The sequence below is a fragment of the Stenella coeruleoalba genome, assembly GCF_951394435.1.
Source record: "Stenella coeruleoalba genome assembly, chromosome: 3".
In the NCBI taxonomy this organism is placed as follows: Eukaryota; Metazoa; Chordata; class Mammalia; order Artiodactyla; family Delphinidae; genus Stenella; species Stenella coeruleoalba.
Window position 1 is genome coordinate 123794067 of NC_137148.1, and position 16455 is coordinate 123810521.

The window sequence follows — 16455 nt, forward strand, 5'->3', positions numbered from 1 at the left end:
TTTCTATGTATAGTGTCATGTCATCTGCAAACAGTGACAGTTTTACTTCTTATTTTCCAATTTGGATTCCTTTTATTTCATTTTCTTCTCTGATTGCTGTGGCTAGGACTTCCAAAACTATGTTGAATAAGAGTGGACGCCCTTGTCTTGTTCCTGATCTTAGAGGAAGTGCTTTCAGTTTTTTACCATTGAGAATTATGTTTGCTGTGGATTTGTCATATATGGCCTTTATTATGTTGAGGTAGTTTCCCTCTATGCCCATTTTCGGAGAGTTTCTATCATAAATGGTGTTGAATTTTGTCAAAAGCTGTTTCTGCATCTACTGAGATGTTCACATGGCTTTTATTCTTCAATGTGTTAATACAGCCTATCACATTGATTGATTTGCATATATTGAAGAATCCTTGCATTCCTGGGATAAATCCCACTTTATCAAGGTGTATGATCCCATTAATGTGTTGTTGGATTTGGTTGGCTAGTATTTTGCTGAGGATTTTTGCATCTATGTTCATCAGTGATATTGGCCTGTAATTTTCTTTTTTTGTGATATCTTTGTCTGGTTTTGGTATCAGGGTGATATTGGCCTTGTAGAATAAACTTGGGAGGTTCCTCCTTCTGTAATTTTTTGGAAGAGTTTGAGAAGGATAGGTGTTAGCTCTTCCCTAAATGTTTAATAGAGTTCACCAGTGAAGCCATCTGGGTCTGGACTTTTATTTGTTGGAAGATTTTTAATTGCAGTTTCAATTTCATTACTTGTGATTGGTCTGTTCATATTTTCTATTTCTTCCTGATTCAGTATTGGAAGGTTGTACTTTTCTAAGAATCTGTCCATTTCTTCCAAGTTGTCATTATTTTGGCATATTGTTGCTTGTAGTAATCTCTTATGATCCTTTGTATTTCTTCAGTGTCAGTTGTTACTTCTCCTTTTTCATTTCTAATTTTATTGATTTCAGTCCTCTCCCTTATTTTCTTGATGAGTCTGGCTAAAAGTTTATCAATTTTGTTTATCTTCTCAGAGAACCAGCTTTTAGTTTCATTGATCTTTGCTATTGTCTTCTTCTTTTCTATTTTACTTATTTCTCCTCTGATCTTCATGATTTCTTTCCTTCTACTAACTTTGGGGTTTTTGTTGTTGTTGTTGTGCTTATTTCTCTAGTTGCTTTAGGTGTAAGATTAGGTTGCTTATTTGAGTTTTTTCTTGTTTCTTGAGGTAAGATTATATTGCTATAAACTTCCCTCTTAGAGCTGCTTTTGCTGCATCCCATAGGTTTTGGGTCCTCGTGTTTTCCTTATCATTTGTTCCTAGTTATTTTTTGATATTGTCTTTGATTTCTTGGTTATTTAGTAGCATATTGTTTAGCCTCCAAGTGCTTGTGTTTTTACGGTTTTTTTTTTCCTGTAATTGATTTCTAATCTCATACGTTATAGTCAGAAAAGATGCTTGATACAATTTCAATTTCCTTAAATTTACTGAGGCTTTTTTTGTGACCCAAGATGTGATCTATCCTGGAGAATGTTCTGTGTACACTTGAAAAGAAAGTATATTCTGCTGTTTTCAGATGGACTGTCCTATAAATATCAATTAAGTGTATCTTGTCTAATGTGTCATTTAAAGCTTGTGTTTTCTTATTAATTTTCTGTCTAAATGATCTATCCATTGGTGTAAGTGGAGTGTTATAGTCCCCCAGTGTTATGGTGTTACTGTCAGTTTCCCCTTTTATGGCTGTTAGTATTTGCCTTATGTATTGGAGTGTGTGTTGGGTGCGTAAATATTTACAATTGTTATATCTTCTTCTTGGAATGATCCCTTGATCATTATGTAGTGACCTTCTTTGTCTCTTGTAATAGTCTTTATTTTAAAGTCTATTTTGTCTGATATGAGTATTGCTACTCCAGCTTTCTTTTGATTTGCATTTGCATGGAATATCTTTTTCCATCCCCTCACTTTCATTCTGTATGTGTCCCTAGGTCTGAAGTGGGTCTCTTGTAGACAGCCTATATAGGGGTCTTGTTTTTGTATCCATTCAGCCAGTCTGTGTCTTTTGATTGGGTCATTTAATCCATTTACATTTAAGGTAATTATCGATATGTACGTTCCTATTCCCATTTTCTTAATTGTTTTGGGTTTGTTATTGTAGGTCTTTTCCTTCTCTTGTGTTTCTTGCCTGTAGCATTTGGTGTAGAGCTGAATTCTCTTATCTTTTGCTTGTCTGTAAAGCTTTTGATTTCTCTGTCGAATCTGAATGAGATCCTTGCTGGGTAGAGTAATCTTGGTTGTAGGTTTTTCCCTTTCATCACTTTAAATATATCCTCCCTCTGGCCTGCAGAATTTCTGCTGAAAAATCAGCTGATAACCTTATGAGGATTCCCTTGTATGTTTTTTGTTATTTTTCCCTTGCTGCTTTTAAAATTTCTTTTGTATTTACTTTTTGATAGTTTGCTTAATATGTATCTTGGCGTGTTTCTCCTTGGATTTATCCTATATGGGACTCTCTGCCCTTCCTGGACTTGACTGAGTATTCTTTTTCCCATATTAGGGAAGTTTTCAACTATAATCTCTTCAAATATTTTCTCAGACCCTTTCTCTTTCTCTTCTTCTTCTGGGACCATTATAATTCAAATGTTGTTGTGTTTAATGTTCCAGAGCTGTTTGAGTCTGTCCTCATTTCTTTTTATTCTTTTTTTTTTATTCTCTATGGCAGTTATTTCCACCATTCTATCTTCCAGCTCATTTATCCATTCTTCTGCCTCAGTTATTCTGCTATTGATTCCTTCTCGTGTATTTTTCATTTCAGTTATTGTGTTTTCATCATTGATTGTTTATTCTTTACTTCTTCTAGGTCCTAGTTAAACATTTCTTGTATCTTCTCGATCCTGCCTCCATTCTATTTCTGACATCTTGGATCATCTTTATTATCAGTACTCTGAGTTCTTTTCCAGGTAGATTGCATATTTCCTTTTCAGTTATTTGGTCTTGTGGGTTTTACCTTGCTTTTTCATCTGCAATATATTTCTGTGTCATCTCATTTTGTCTAACTTACTTTGTTTGTTGTCTCCTTTCTGCAGGCTGCAGGGTTGTAGCTCTTCTTGCTTCTGTTTTCTGTCCCCTGGTAAGTGAGGTTGGTCCAGGGGCTGGTGTAGGCTTCCTGGTGGGAGGGACTAGTGCCTGTGCTCTGGTGGGTGGAGCTGAGTCTTTTCCCTCTGATGGGCAGGGGTGCATCATGTGGTGTGTTTTGGGGTGTCTGTGAGCTTAGTACATCTTTAGGCAGCCTGTCTGCTGATGGGTGGGACTGTGTTCCTGTCATGCTGATTGTTTAGTGTGAGGTGTCCAGCGCTGGAGCCTGCAGGCAGTTGGGTGGAGGTGGGTCTTGGTGTCAAGACGGATACCTCCAGAGAGTACATGCCAATTAATATTCCCTAGGCCAGGGAATTCTCTGGTGGTCCAGCGTCCTGGATTCAGCACTCCCACCGCGGAGGCCCAAGCCTGATCCCTTGCTGGGGAACGAAGCCACACAGCACAGCCAGAGAAAAAAGAAAAACAAAAAAAGAAAGAAATCCAAAAAACAAAACCCAAGGCAAAGAGCAAAAACAAACAGCAACAATGATAACAACACATAAAAAAGAAGGAAAACAAATAAACAGACAAACTAAACCCAAGACAAATGATAAAAGAAAACCAAACAAACAGGAACAAAGAAACAGACAAAAAAAGAAAACAAGAAACAAAGAACTCAAAGATGAAAACAATCAATAAAGCCTAAACTAACAAAAACAAAAAATGAAAAACAAAACAAAATGAGAGCAACTAAAAAAAAGCAAAGAATACATAAAACAAACACATAAAAATGATCAAAAAAACTCCAAAGAGCAAAACCAAGAAAAAACACACAAAACAACAACAAAGTAAAGTAAAAATAGAAAAAATATATATTAAAAAAAGTAAAAATATTAAGAACAACAACAGAGCAAAATGAAACAAATAAGAAAAGAATAATAGTAATAAGAATATTTTCCTGGGGACTCTTTCTCAGTGTTCTTGCTCCCACAGTGAGCCACAGCCAACCCCTGCCTCTCCAAGAGGCCCCCCAGTACTTCTAGCTAGGTCTCTGGACCTGCTGTGGGTACTATGGGGCCAGCTCAGACTCTGACCTGGCCCATCTCCCATGTGTACTTGGCCCCAGAGTCCACTGCTGCTAAAGCTAGACTGTTCTCAGTTGTGGGAACACTCATTGTCTATTCAGATATTCCACAGATGCAGGATTTACCAATCCAATCATGGGGACTTAATCCACAGCTTGTGCAGCTGCATGGAGAGATTTCTCTTCCTCTTACTTAGTCACACTGTCCCTGGGGCTCAGCTTTGGTTTTGGTCCCACCTCTGCATGTGTACCACCCTCAGGCATCTGTTCCCCACCCAGGCGAGAGAGAGAGCGAAAGCAGCAGCTGATTGGGGCACACTTACTCAGGCTGGGGAGGGGTACGGTGATGACAACTGGGGTGTGTGTGAAGTGGCAGAGACCAGCAGGCAGTTGCAACAGACTGGGGCATGCTCACTCTGGTGGGAGTCCCTTCCAGTGCCTGCAGAGTCAGGGGCTGGCTTGTGAGGGTAGTGGTGGCCCAGCCCCTTATGTGCAACAATGGCAACTTGTTTCCTAGGCAGACCATTCTTCCTCTAGGGCACTCCTGGCTGCAGAGTCACTCCCATTCCCTCTCTTGTATCCGTGCAGCCAACAGCAGTCCTCTTCCTGGATCTGCTCTCTTAATCCCATGCTTAATCACTCAGCCCCTGCCAGCACTGGCAGATTACCACCTCAAGGAGGCTCTGGCATGAGTAGCACTCAGGACCCCAGAGCCTACATGGGCAGAGGAGGCCTTGGCTTGAGGGATGGGTGAGCCTGCTCAGATGGCTGCCCCTCCCAGTGCCCATGAAGGCTGAAGCCGGCAGGTGGGGAAGGGGGTTGCAGTGGTGGCCCTGCCCCTTGAGCGCCACTCAACAATGACACCTTGCTTCTATGGTGTCCCGGGCTCCCTCCACAGACTTTCCTGGTTGTAGAGCTCCTTAGTCCTGTCTCTTCAGGCTGTCTTTTCACAGCCAACAGCTGTCCCCTCCCTGGGTCCATGCTTCAAACCTCACCTTCCAGCACCCAGCCCCTCTCTGCAACAGGAGACACACGACTCAGGCTGGGGTGCGCAGGGCTGTAACACAGACCGTGTGCACAGTTCTTACTTTCTCCTGCGTTCCACAGTCTGTCTGCTGTGTTCCCCTTTGATCCCCCAAAGGTCTCTTTCTGTCCCAGCTAATTTCCCCATGGTGCAGGGGTTTTTCTGAGTGCAGGAATCTCTCCTCACCTTCAGTTTCCTGCCATGGTGGCTGGTCCCTTTTCTAATTCCTCTTTTCTTTTTTTCTTTCATCCTACTTGGCGAGGGGATTTTTCTTGTCCTTTCAGGTGTCCAAAGTCTTCTGCTAATGTTCAGCAGGTGTTCTGTGAGAATTGTTCCATTTGTAGACGGATTCTTTTTTTTTTTTTTTTTTGCGGTATGTGGGCCTCTCACTGTTGTAGCCTCTCCCATTGCGGAGCACAGGCTCCAGACGTGCAGGCTCAGTGGCCATGGCTCACGGGCCCAGCCACTCCGCAGCACGTGGGGTCTTCCTGGACCAGGGTACGAACCTGTGTCCCCTGCATCGGCAGGTGGACTCTCAACCACTGCGCCACCAGGGAAGCCCTGTAGATGGATTCTTGATGTACTTGTGAGGAGAGACAAATTCTGCAACCTCCTATCCCTCCACCTTGTCTCCTCCTCCCGTCATTTCTTAACCCCCGTGTTTTTTACAGCTAAAATTGTTGAACCTTGTGAAACTTCCTGTTTTCCTTTCTCACTTTGCCTGCGTCTACTAAGAACAGACTGGGTTGCCCAGCTGTATTAATATATAACTCCAAATCTCAGGGGCTTACATCCACAACATTTAAATTTTTTTCTCATACTATGGCCATCTTGGGTTGACTATAGCTCTCCCCATGTTGCCTGAATTCTGTGACCCAGAACTGATGGAACAGTCTTTGTCTGGAGCATTTCTGATCATCATGGCTCATGAGGAAAGAGAACTTAGTGAACCATGGGCTAATTTTTAAAGCTTCTTCTTGGAAGTGATCCTGTCTTGTTTCATTGACCAAAGCAAGTCACAAGACGATGCCTGACTTATTTAGGAAGGGCATATACATTTCTACAAATGGAAGGGTGCCAAATATGGGTTAACATAATGTAATTTACCACATTACTTGACTACTTCCAAGTAACTGCCACCTGCCATATCTCCCCTCTACTTGTACTTTTCTGCTCTGCTGGATTTTCTTTCCTCCCACTTCTAGTATCCTTCTTACTATTTGACCATTATTTTTCAGTTTCTTTAAAATGGCCCTCATTATCCTGACTTCCTCTGAATGTTGATGCCTCCAAAAATTCTAAACTTGATTCTTCTTCTCTTTTCACTTTACATATAGCCTTCACTGGGAGTTTTCATGTGTCCCTGTAGCTGTCAATATAATCTCCATGTTAAGTACTCTAAAATCTATTGCTGCAACCTGTATTTTTCCTTTGAGGAGAAGAGATTCAATTACCCATAAATCACTTCCAACAGATGCTGTTTTTTAAAGTTCAGCTCAACAGACATTGATCTGAACTTCTTTTCTGTCTTTCAAAACACACTCTGATGTTCTAATTTCCTATCTCAATATACAGCACTATTTTCCTTGTTGCATGGGTCAGAAACTTGGGGATCATTCTAAGTATTCCCTCTTCTCAGCCTTATTTTCTAATTGGTAAGAAAGCCCTGTTAATTATAAGCCTTTTCCTTATCTATCATATGCATATTTTCATTATCACTACAGCTACTGCTTTTCCCAAAACCTTGTCATTCCTCACCAGACTACTGTGTTAATCTCCCAAATGGCCTCTGTATTCCCAAAGCTGATCTTTTCCAATCTGTCTTCTGCACAAAAGGAAAAGTGATTTCTTAAAATACGAGTCACTCCCTAGCTTCAAACTCATTGAAAGTTTTTTAGTGCTGATTGAAAAAAAGTCAGACACTATTTTAAACCAACAAACATATTCAAAACACAGATTTAGACATACTTATTTTCATACTTATTTCAAAATCTCCTTTCTCAACTGTGAAATAAAATAGGAACTTAAACTTATTTATGTCTGTTTTCTCAGCACATAGCACAGAGCTCGTAGGTAGTCAGCATTGGGTTTGTGTTTTTGAATAGATGGATGTCTTTCTGTTAAGTTTTATCTTGTTGGGTTGACCCTTTGTTCTCTCCCATCAGTCATATTATTAAGCTATTCATTACTATTTCTCTTAGCTTGCTGTGTTTTGCATATTTGAGAGGATGATTATGCCTTCATTCAAGGTGCTAAATGGAGAAGTCTGAGGAAAGAGTTCTGTGTCACAAAGTTTTGAATAATAAATGTAATATAGCAGCCTGTTGGGTCTGGAGGTTTTTTTTCTGAGTGGGTATCAAAGGGAATGACTTAGTTAAGAAGGAATTAGAAGACAGACTATGTTTAGGAACATAGGCAGAACCTGATGATTTTGGCAGAAGTTGATACAATTTATTATGAAAGTGACAACACCAAAAGCTGGCAAAGATATAGAAAAATTGGATCACTAGTACATTGCTGGTGTGAATGTAAAATGGTACAGCTACTCTGGAAAAATATTTTGACAGTTTCTTAAAAAACTAAACATGGAACTACCATACAACCCAGCAATTGTACTCCCAGACATTTATCCAGAGAAATAAAATTTATATTTATGCAAAACCCAGTACACAAATGTTCATAGCAGTTTTATTTGTAATAGTCAAAACCTAGAAACTACTCAGTTGTCCTCCAATGGATGAATGGTTAAACAAACTGCTGTACTATAGGATTGGAATACTATCATCAATAACCTGAGAATAAACTATTGATACACACAATAGCCTGGATGAATCTTCAGAGACTTATGCTAAGTGAAAAAAGTCAAATCCTAAGAGTTAAATACTGTATGATTCCATTTATATAAACATAAACATTCTCAAAATGACAAAACTACAGAAAAGGAAAACAAATTTGTGAGTTCCAGGGGCTAAGAAGGGGATGGGAGTAGGAGGGAAGTGAGTGTGCTATATAAGGGCCCCATGAGAAATTTTTATGGCAGTGGGAATGCTTTGTATCATGTATGTGTTGATGTCAATATACTGGTTTTGATATTGTAGCATCGTTTTGCAAGATGTTGCCATTTGGAGAAACTTAGTAGAGAACATGCAGTTCTTGCAACTGCACGTGACTCTATGATTATCAAAAAATACGAAGTTTAGTTAAAAGTATTGTGGAGATAATCAGAATATAGAAATATATATTATATGCAATTTAATTAATATAAGTTATATTTCTGTATATGATATATATATTCATATATGTATAACTATATGTGTGTATAATTACATATTTAACTTTAATTCCTTTCTTTCATAAGTTCAACAAACTAGAAGAAACCCGTTCACAGTTTTATGTGATTTTTCAAAACATTTTCTGCTCATTTAAAAGCATTCCTATATGAATAAGCCACACTGTATTTAAACTGACATCTATGTGAATATTTAAATCATTTCTAGTATATTTTTGTTATTATAAAGAGTTCTACAGTAAACATCCATATATTTGCATGTAGTTTTCTATTTATCTCTTCAGAAAAATCTTGGAAGTTGAAATGCAATGCCTAGAATTCTTTAGTGTTTAAAATTTTGATAGCTACTGACAAAGTTCCATGTAAAAGAGCAGTTGGGATCTGAGGTTATTGAGGTCAGAGAAGGTCCATTACCAAAGATGGATTAGGGACCAAAGACAATGCTTGGGGTATGATTGTTCTGCCTGAGAAAGAAATAAATCCCTTTTCGGCTTGATGTGTTGGAAGGTCTGGAGATGCAATACCTGAATCATATTATTTCTGGCCTTCATGTTTAAGTCAAGTAATACAAACAAACAGATAAAGTAAAACTTATTTGCTGCATTTTTTTAAATTTTGGAAAGGAACCAGCTTAAAAGCTTGTAGGCTATTGAAGCAGATTAAAGACAGCAGGAGATACCCATAGGTCGTTAACAACATCAAAGGAGACATTTTATTTATATATCTATTCAAGATATATAGTAAGAAATATCAGCACCTTCTATTTATTAAATTTTTCACTGGGAAACACAACTAAATGAAAATTATCTGATGTTCCTCCTTTCTAGTAACTACCTCTGGCTTTACTTTTATTTTTTTTAATGTTTAAAAAATTTATTTATTTTATTTATTTTTGGCTGTGTTGGGTCTTCGTTGCTGTTCGTGGGCTTTCTCTAGTTGTGGCAAGCGGGGGCTACTCTTCGTTGACGTGCGCAGGCTTCTCGTGGCAGTGGCTTCTCTTGTTGCGGAGCACAGGCTCTAGGTACACGGGCTTCAGTAGTTGTGGCACATGGGCTCAGTAGTTGTGGCTCGTGGGCTTAGTTGCTCCACGTCATGTGGGATTTTCCCAGACCAGGACTCGAACCTGTGTCCTCTGCATTGGTAGGCGGATTCTTAACCACTGCGCCACTAGGGAAGCCCCTACCTCTGGCTTTATTTTGAGCGTCTTTAAAGGGTGAATTCTTTGCTCTGCCACTAGCTAGGTGGGTCTTTTTCTAATGAGAACTTGTTTCGTGATTAAATAATGGTAACCACTAATATGACTAATATGACTAATAGTAACCACTAATATGACTAATAGTTGGTTATTAAATATGTTCTCTCTATGTTTTTAATTCAACAAGTGGTGATTGAATATTAATTACCGTATCTGTGCCAAACATTGAGCACACAGTGATAAACAAAATGAACATGGCTCCACAGATTTTACAGTCTAAAGAAAGACATAGAAACTGTGTGAGTAAACACAGGTAAGTAGATCATTACAAATTATGATCAGAACAATAAAAAAAATAAGATTTTAAGAATGGTAACAGTGACAAGAGGTTCCCTGTTTTATTTTGAGTGGCTAAGGAAGTCCCCCTTTGGAAATGTCACTTAAGTTGGGACTTGAGCTTGTGAAGAACCCATCTTGGCCAAAGAATATTCTGGGTTGTGTTTCCTGAATGTGCAAATATCCTGAGAGTCATGGGCAGTTTTGTGTCCAGTATCCCAATCTCCATCAATGGCACCACCACAGGTCCAATTATATTAGTCAGACAACTGGGAGTCATTTTTGAAACCATGACACATCATATCCAACTCATCACCTTGTTCTATCAACCTCGCCTCCTAATATTCTCTTGAATCCTCCCACATGGCTCCATCTGCACTGATACTCCCTCATCCAAGTCCCTCTCTTCTCTTGTAAGAGCTTCCTAGAAGGTTTCCTTCTTCTACTCTGGACCCCTCAGTCTGGTCCTCACAGCAGCCAAGTATCTTTTCAAAATGGAACAATGATCATTCTCATTCTAATGCCTAAAACCCTTTGGTGGCTTTCCATTGTTCCTGGAGTTAAGAATGAAATCCTGATTAAGCCTGTGAGTGCTGTAGGCCTACCACTTGCTTTCCTCTCTTGCTCTCATTTGTTTCACAGCCACTTGACCTTCTGGCGTGAGGATGCCTGATACAGGGATTTTTCAAAGGCTGTTCACTCATAAGTACTTCCTCTTCATTTACTTCTGCTGAATTTTTTCTCATTACCTCCTTGTCATTTTTTTTTTTTTTTGCCAGATCACAGCTCAGGTCTCACTGTCTTAGGAAACCCTCCTCCCTGTCCAGGTGAGATATATTTGTTAGAGGCTCTAGTAGAATCATGTTCCTTCCTTCCTGAGCATGTCTCTCAAAAATAATTACATATTTATACATGATTATGTGATCATTATTTGTCTCTCCCACTTGTTTGCAAGCTCCAAGAGGGTAGAGTCTAATACCTAGCATAGAGCATGGGGCATAGTAATATTCGGTAAGTATTTTATGATTAAATGATTGAGTAACATGAATAAATACACACCTAGTAGATGATTCATTTTCTAGATACTCTAGAAGGCATTTTCTTTAAAGAAAGCATAGGGGACTTATCCTAGTATTAGTCTAGTATTAGTCTAGACTAATACTAGCATTATCCTAGTATTAGTCTAGTATTAGTCTGGCTGTAAATTAACATTATATTCTCCACCCACATTGGTAAGAGGATTACACTGAAAAGCTAGAAATCCCCTGATTTCCCTCACATATTACCTGGGGCTAGAGGTATATCAATCATGTGTATTGTCTTTCTCAAGGTAGCTCAGGACCCACATAAGCAAACTAGACACATGATGTTGTCAAGTGTTGTGTCAGTGTGTGAGACAGGACTGAGAACATGGTAAGGAAAAAATAAGTACTTCAAAGTCAATCTCAAAATTCTAGAAAATACAAGCTAATCTATAGTATCAAAAAGCAAATCAGTAGTTGACTGTGGCTAGAACAGGGAGTGGTAAAAGGGAGGGATGAATTACAAATGACAAGAGAAAACTTTTGGGGGTAATGGATATATTCATTATCTTGATTGTGGTGGTTGTTTTATGGGTATATGCATATGTAAAAACTCTTCAAATTGTGTACTTTAAATATGTGCAGTTTATTATACATCAATTATGCCTCAGTAAAGTTATAAAAAGTTACTCATACACTGTGAGATACAGATCTAAGCTAATTTTTGTCAATACAATGTCAATTTGGGCCTGTAAGAGAATTGCTACATTTTGAAGATTTTTTGACAATATCCATCATAATTTTTTAAAATGTCCTCTGTCATTTCTAATTCTATTGATTTGAGTCTTCTCCCTTTTTCTCTTGATGAGCCTGGCTAATGGTTTATCAATTTTTTTTATCTTCTCAAAGAACCAGCTTTTAGTTTTATTGATCTTTGCTATCGTTTCCTTCATTTCTTTTTCATTTATTTCTGGTCTGATCTTTATTATTTCTTTCCTTCTGCTAACTTTGGGATTTTTTGTTCTTCTTTCTCTAATTGCTTTAGGTGTAAGGTTAGGTTGTTTATTTGAGATGTTTCTTGTTTCTTGAGGTAGGATTGTATTGCTATAAACTTCCCTCTTAGAACTGCTTTTGCTGCATCCCATAGGTTTTGGGTCATCGTGTATTCATTGTCATTTGTTTCTATGTATTTTATTTCCTCTTTGATTTCTTCAGTGATCTCTTGGTTATTTAGTAGTGTATTGTTTAGCCTCCATGTGTTTGCATTTTTTACAGATTTTTTCCTGTAATTGATATCTAGTCTCATAGCATTGTGGTCAGAAAAGATACTTGGGTGGGATAGGGAGGGTAGGAGGAAGATGCAAGAGGGAGGAGATATGGGAGATATATGTATATGTATAGCTGATTCACTGTGTTATAAAGCAGAAATTAACACACCATTGTAAAGCAATTATACTCCAATAAAGATGTTAAAAATAAATAAATAAATAAATAAATAAAATAAAATACTGCTACCCCCCCCCCAAAAATAATAAAAATGTCCTTTGATCTAGCAATTCAGTTTTTAGAAGTCTTTTATAAAGAAATAAAAAATCAGTGCATGTGTTTATACGTATAAGGATGGTTATGGCAACATCCTTTAAGAGCTGAAAAAGTAGAAAGAATTGTATTATGAATGCCCATCAATAGGGAAATCATAATGTTTTAAATTTTGAGCTATCAGGTAGCCTTTAAAAGATTTGTATCTACTTATCTAAAGTAAATACAATGAGATATTGTTAAATAAGAAGGCAAACTGCAGAATAGAGGGCACACACAGATCTCCCTCTACATTTGTATGTATATTTGGATGGACAGGAGAATGGAGTAAATATTGGTTGCTGGGAATGCTGATTTGGGGATAATGGTGTTTGAGTGGGAGGTGATTAACTTTTAAAATGTATACATTTTCTCACTTTCCCCATCATTTGTCCCCTTAGGGTAAGCATATGCTACTTTAATCATTTTTGAAGAGGAATTTTAAATAAAACATCATGTCAATTAATACACATTAGACAGTAAGTTCCCCTCCCTCTCAAAATAAAAACAAAAAAAACAGAAGGAACTCCTATCACAAACTTAAAAAGCAGTGAAGTAAAAACCAAGGGTTTTAGGCTCACACAGAATTTTCTTCAGGTTCAGGCTCCAGCGGTAGTGATGTGAGTGATCTTGGGATGTTTCCTTAAACTTTCAGGTTCTCAATTGCATTATTTCAAAAGGGAATGCTAATACCTAATTTTTGCCCTTAAAGTGAGGGCTAAATGAGACAACATTTCTGAAGGTCCAAGTATGGGTAATGTCCCAACAATATCTATTGTTTTACCAACTTAGTTAGCTTTTGAAGAGCCACCATTGAATGTCAAGTATTGTCACAGTCTGAGCTTTAATTTAAGTTGTCCCCTGTGGTTGAATTACCCTTCCTCCACTTCCTCTGTGTCTCCAAATCCTTTCTCATCTATCAAGATACAGCTCGAATATTATTACCACTGAGAAGTCTTCCCAGAGTTTCCAAGGGAGCATTAATGGCTGTCCCAGTTTGTATGCTACTGTGTTTGTGCCTGTGTTACACAAGATCATGCTGAGTTTGGTTACTTGATTATGTGCTCATATCTTCTGCATCAAGGTTGTGCGCTATTTGAAGGCAAGAACCACAGAATGTCCAACTTTGCATCCTTACTATCTTGTCCTTAAGTAGAAATACTATGATTTTAATTTCTTTGCTTAAAACAGAGCACAATAAATATTTATTGACCAGTTATTCTCTGACAGATACTGTTCTAATTTCTCACTATAGTTCCAGGAATATTGAACAAAAGAGGTAAAATTATTGCCTCATAGAGCTTATAGGCTATTCGGGGTACAGAAAAAGGAACAAAATAAATGAAGAAGTTTTAAATTGTGTTAAAAGATGAGCACTATGGAGGAAAATACAGCAGCCCAAAGGGATAAGAAATGGTGGGCCCGGAAGGTGCAATTTTAAGCAGAGTACCCAACAAAGGTCTCACTGCAAAGGTGATCTCAAAGATAAGATTTAAAGAACTGAGGGGGCAAACCAGCAAGCCAGTGACTGTCTTGGGGAAGGGTATTTTAGGCAAAAGATAGAATAAATGCAAGGCTCTGAGGAAAAAACATTCCAGGAGTGTTAGAGAACAGCAAGGATCCCAGAAGGCTAGAGTGGAGGTAGCAAAGGAATGAGTGGCAGTAGAAGAAATGTGATGTGGGTAGCTCAGGGAGGTTCTCAGCCACCATTGTAAGAAAATTTTAAAATTTAGCTTTTGTTCAGAATGAGATGGGAAGTAGCAGACGGAACTTATACAATTTGAATTATATTTTAATAGAAGTACTCTTTCTGCTCAGCATCTCTGTAAAGAGCAAGAGGTGAATTCCCTCAAGTGCTGATTTCATGGTAGGGACTTTGGGATTGAGGACAGAGCGATGCAGTAGACTGTGTCCTCAGGGTGTCACAGGGCAGCAGAGTTGTGTTGGAGGTTGGACCAACCTCCCACTCAGCCTCCATCAGCTCTCATATCTTAGGCATGATGTCCATTACCTTCCCTGAGCCTCAGTTTCCTCACCTGTTATGTGAAGAAAATAATGCCTGACCAGGTTACTTCAACTGTACGGCAATTAAAGGTTACAGTGAGATAATAGTCTGAAGGGACCATAAAAACAAAACAAAACAAAACAAAAACACCGTAAAGATGTGAGAGATTCTTCATCTTCAAAAACAGGTGTTCCAGGGCTTCCCTGGTGGCACAGTGGTTGAGAGTCCACCTGCCGATGCAGGGGACACGGGTTCGTGCCCCGGTCCAGGAAGATCCCACATGCCGTGGAGCGGCTAGGCCCGTGAGCCATGGCCGTTGAGCCTGCGAGTCCGGAGCCTGTGCTCCGCAATGGGAGAGGCCACAGCAGTGAGAGGCCTGCGTACCACAAAAACAAAACAAAAAAAAACAAAACAAAGACAGGTGTTCCTGCTGGCTGCAGAGAGGGGTCTTATTGGAGGGTGGGAAGAGAAGTAACATGCCTTGTAAAGCAATTGGGAAATCTTCAAAATCTCTATAGGTTGCTGGAGATCTTAAACAGGTCTGTCTTTGTAGTGCACAAAATCCAGTACTGATTCGGTACCTGCTTTTTTTGTTGTTGTTGCTTGTTTTGTTGTGTTGTGTTTTGCTATTTTACCAACATGAAAGTGAGATTTCAAATTGTACAACAAACAGATGAAGCTAAAGACAAAGCTCTGATAGGGCATGTCTCTCTCACATAGGGAGTACACTGATTCTTTTACTTATAGTAAATATATTTCCCAAGCACAAGTTAGGCACTCAGAATATGAAGAGGGATTCTTGGTTCACATTTGTTGGGAAGAAGCAGTCTGCATGTCAGATGATGAATATCATAGAAACCTTAGGTAACTTTGATTAAGAGGATGTGATGTTTAAATTTAGCACAGTATTGAAATGATCAACAAAAAGAAAAGGTAACCTATGGAATAGGAGAAAATATGTGCAAATCATATATCTGGTAAGGAATTAACTTCCAAAATATATAAGGAGCTCATACTGATCAATAGCAAAAACAAATTTTTTTATTAAAAAAATAGGAAAAAGACCTAAAAAAACCTGAATAGACATTTTTCCAAAGAAGACATAAAAATGACTGACAGGTGTATGAAAAGGTGCTCAACATCACTAATCACTAGGAAAATACAAAACAAGGCCATGATGAGATATGACCTCACACCTGTTACAATGGCTATGATCAAAATACAAGAGATAACAAGGCTAACAAGGGTGTGGAGAAAAGGGAACACTTGTGCACTGTTGGTGGGAACGTAAATTGGTGTAGCCATAAAGAAAAACAGTATGGAGGTTCCTCAAAAAAATAAAAATAGCATTACCATATGATCCAGCAATCCTACTTCTGGGTATATATCCAAGGGAAATAAAACCACTATCTCAAAGAGATATCTGTACCTCCACATTCATTGTAGCATTAATTACAATAAACAAGACATAGAAACAACCTATGTCTGTCAATGGTTGAATGTGGTATATATATATATATATATATATATATATATATATATATATATATATATATATAATGGAATATTTTTCAACCTTAAAAAAGAAGGAAATCCTGCCACTTGCAACAATATAGATGAATTATGAGGATGTAATGCTAAGTGAAGTAAGTTAGACAAAGAAAGACAAATATTGTATGACCTCATTTATATATGAAATCTTAAAAAATAAATGGAAGTCATTGAAGTAGAGAGTAAGATGGGTGGTTGCCAGGGGTAGAGGAGGTGGTGGGAGAAATGGGTGAAGCTGGCCAAAGGTTTCAACCTTCCAGTTATAAGATCAATAAGTTGGAGATCTAATATACAACATGGTGACTGTAGTTAATAC

At 38.3% G+C, this 16455-nt stretch overlaps 1 protein-coding gene across 3 annotated transcripts in view; it reads left to right on the plus strand.

Annotated features, from left to right (window-relative positions):
- SPINK5 (serine peptidase inhibitor Kazal type 5) overlaps positions 1–16455 on the plus strand; it is a 323807-nt gene that overhangs the window by 74700 nt on the left and 232652 nt on the right. For all 3 annotated transcript variants that reach the window (XM_079915720.1, XM_079915718.1, XM_079915721.1), the window contains exon 2: positions 10763–10810. The gene's annotated coding sequence lies outside the window, so the exon portion shown is untranslated. The remainder of the gene's footprint in view (positions 1–10762; positions 10811–16455) is intronic.